Raw genomic sequence first — 4,019 nt, 5'->3', positions numbered from 1 at the left:
AGAAGCTTCTTCTTCTACTAGTATTCTGTCAGCAGCACAAACGATGACGTCCTGTTTGTATGGTAATGAGGAAATCTTCTAAATAAAAGCGCGCATTTCAAAACATTGCAATGTGGATAGCTCATTCCCAAGATATTTAAAATGCAATGAGTCATTTATGAAAACAAATTAAAAACCTTTTTTTAATACCAATAATTTTTTAAAAAATACAACGTTGACACTGGTATGTTGAGAATATTCACCTGTAGAGAGAATTGTTCTACCTGTCTCAGCTAAAGTGGGATAGGAAATACTCAGTAGGGACTCTGCTATCCAAATGGTTCGTTTTGGAAGGGGTCTTTGTTGCACGACCTGCTGCTGGCTTTTCACTCCGCCCCATCTACAGTTGAAGTTGGAAGTTTACATACACCTTAGCCAAATATATTTAAACTCAGTTTTTCACAATTCCTGACATTTAATCCCTGTGTGGCTCAGTTGGTAGAGCATGGTGTTTGCAACGCCATGGTTGTGGGTTCAATTCCCACAGGGGACCAGTACGAAGAAAAAAATGTATGGAATGTATGCGCATTCACTACTGTGAGTCGTCTGCTAAATGACTAAAATATAAATGTAAAATGTAATCCTAGTAAAAAATTCCCTGTCGTCAGTTAGGATCACCACTTTACTTTAAGAATGTGAAATGTCAGAATAATAGGAGAGAGAATGATTGATTTCAGCTTTTATTTATTTCATCACATCCCCAGTGGGTCAGAAGTTTACATACACTCAATTATAATTTGGTAGCATTGCCTTTAAATTGTTTAACTTGGGTCAAACTTTCGGGTAGCCTTCCACAAGCTTCCCACAATAAGTTGGGTGAATTTGGCCCATTCCTCCTGACAGAGCTGGTGTAACTGAGTCAGGTTTGCAGACCTCCTTGCTCGCACACGCTTTTTCAGTTCTGCCCACAAATGTACTATAGGATTGAGGTCAGGGCTTTGTGATGGCCACTCCAATACCTTGACTTTGTTGTCCTTAAGCCATTTTGCCACAACTTTGGAAGTATGCTTGGGGTGAATGTCCATTTGGAAGACCCATTTGCGACCAAGCTTTAACTTCCTGACTGATGTGTTGAGATGTTGCTTCAATATATCCACATAATTTTCCAACCTCATGATGCCATCTATTTTGTGAAGTGCACCAGTCCCTCCTGCAGCAAAGCACCCCCACAACATGATGCTGCCACCCCCGTGCTTCACGGTTGGGATGGTGTTCTTCGGCTTGCAAGCCTCCCCCTTTTAAATAATTTCAATAATTTCAAGGCAATGCTACCAAATACTAATTGAGTGTATGTAAACTTCTGACCCACTGGGAATGTGATGAAAGAAATAATAGCTGAAATAAATCATTCTCTCCACTATTATTCTGACATTTCACATTCTTAAAATAAAGTGGTGATCCTAACTGACCTAAGACAGGGAATATTTACTAGGATTAAATGTCAGGAATTGTGAAAAACTGAGTTTAAATGCATTTGGCTAAGGTCTATGTAAACTTCCGACTTCAACTGTATATATATATATATATATATATATATATATATATATATATATATATATATATATATATATACATACACACACATACTTACATACTGCTCAAAAAAATAAAGGGAACACTTAAACAACACATCCTACATCTGAATGAAAGAAAAAATCTTATTAAATACTTTTTTCTTTACATAGTTGAATGTGCTGACAACAAAATCACACAAAAATAATCAATGGAAATCCAATTTATCAACCCATGGAGGTCTGGATTTGGAGTCACACTCAAAATTAAAGTGGAAAACCACACTACAGGCTGATCCAACTTTAATGTAATGTCCTTAAAACAAGTCAAAATGAGGCTCAGTAGTGTGTGTGGCCTCCACGTGCCTGTATAACCTCCCTACAACGCCTGGGCATGCTCCTGATGAGGTGGCGGATGGTCTCCTGAGGGATCTCCTCCCAGACCTGGACTAAAGCATCCGCCAACTCCTGGACAGTCTGTGGTGCAACGTGGCGTTGGTGGATGGAGCGAGACATGATGTCCCAGATGTGCTCAATTGGATTCAGGTCTGGGGAACGGGCGGCCCAGTCCATAGCATCAATGCCTTCCTCTTGCAGGAACTGCTGACACACTCAAGCCACATGAGGTCTAGCATTGTCTTGCATTAGGAGGAACCCAGGGCCAACCGCACCAGCATATGGTCTCAGAAGGGGTCTGAGGATCTCATCTCGGTACCTAATGGCAGTCAGGCTACCTCTGGCGAGCACATGGAGGGCTGTGCGGCCCCCCAAAGAAATGCCACCCCACACCATGACTGACCCACCGCCAAACCGGTCATGCTGGAGGATGTTGCAGGCAGCAGAACGTTCTCCACGGCGTCTCCAGACTCTGTCACGTCTGTCACATGCTCAATGTGAACCTGCTTTCATCTGTGAAGAGCACAGGGCGCCAGTGGCGAATTTGCCAATCTTGGTGTTCTCTGGCAAATGCCAAACGTTCTGCACGGTGTTGGGCTGTAAGCACAACCCCCACCTGTGGACATCGGGCCCTCATACCACCCTCATGGAGTCTGTTTCTGACCGTTTGAGCAGACACATGCACATTTGTGGCCTGCTGGAGGTCATTTTGCAGGGCTCTGGCAGTGCTTCTCCTGCTCCTCCTTGCACAAAGGCGGAGGTAGCGGTCCTGCTGCTGGGTTGTTGCCCTCCTACGGCCTCCTCCACGTCTCCTGATGTACTGGCCTGTCTCCTGGTAGCGCCTCCATGCTCTGGACACTATGCTGACAGACACAGCAAACCTTCTTGCCACAGCTCGCATTGATGTGCCATCCTGGATGAGCTGCACTACCTGAGCCACTTGTGTGGGATGTAGACTCCGTCTCATGCTACCACTAGAGTGAAAGCACCGCCAGCATTCAAAAGTGACCAAAACATCAGCCAGGAAGCATAGGAACTGAGAAGTGGTCTGTGGCCCCACCTGCAGAACCACTCCATTATTGGGGGTGTCTTGCTAACTGCCTATAATTTCCACCTGTTGTCTATTCCATTTGCACAACAGCATGTGAAATGTATTGTCAATCAGTGTTGCTTCCTAAGTGGACAGTTTGATTTCACAGAAGTGTGATTGACTTGGAGTTACATTGTGTTGTTTAAGTGTTCCCTTTATTTTTTTGAGCAGTGTATATATATATATTAATCCAAGCCCCCGTCCCCGAGGCCTTTTGCCTTTTGGTAGGCCATCATAAATAAGAATTTGTTCTTAACTGACTTGCCTAGTTAAATAAAGGTTTAAAAAAAATCTCTCTCATGTTGTCTGGGCCAAAAATAGTATTTTAACCAGACAGCATCAGATACATGGGCTGCATAAACTGAGTGTACAGTATAAAGCACCTTCCTGATATTGAGTTGTCCCCCCCACCCTTTGCCATCAGAACAGCCTCAATTCGTCAGGGCATGGACTCTTCAAGTTGTCAAAAGCATTCCACAGGGATGCTGACCCATTTTGACTCCAAGCTTCCCACAGTTGTGTCAAGTTGTCTGGATGTCTTTGAGTGGTGGACCATTCTTGAAACACACAGGAAACTGTTGAGCATGAAAAACCCAGTAGCCTTGCCGTTGACATCTGCATTGCTTGCTTTTTGGGGCTGTAGGCTGGGGGACTGTATAGCACTTTGTGACATCTGCTGATGTTAAAAGGGCTTTATAAATACATTAGATTTATTTATTGGCACAAACCATTGCGCCTGGCACCTACTACCATATCCCGGTCAAAAGGCACTTAAATCTTTTGTCTTGCCCATTCACCCTCTGAAGTCACTTTAATAATTTTACCTACACGTACATATTAACTCAATTACCTCGTCACCGGTGTCCCCGCACATTGACTCTGTACCGATAACCCCGCTATTTTTATTTACTGCTGCTCTTTAATTATTTGTTATTCTTATCTTACTTTTTGAAATATTTTTTTAGGTATTTTCTTTAAATTGC

This window comes from Salmo salar, chromosome 12 (assembly GCF_965601325.2).
Source record: "Salmo salar chromosome 12, fSalSal1, whole genome shotgun sequence".
Taxonomy (NCBI): domain Eukaryota; kingdom Metazoa; phylum Chordata; class Actinopteri; order Salmoniformes; family Salmonidae; genus Salmo; species Salmo salar.
The sequence above is the reverse complement of the archived record's forward strand: the minus strand, read 5'-3'. Positions refer to the sequence as shown.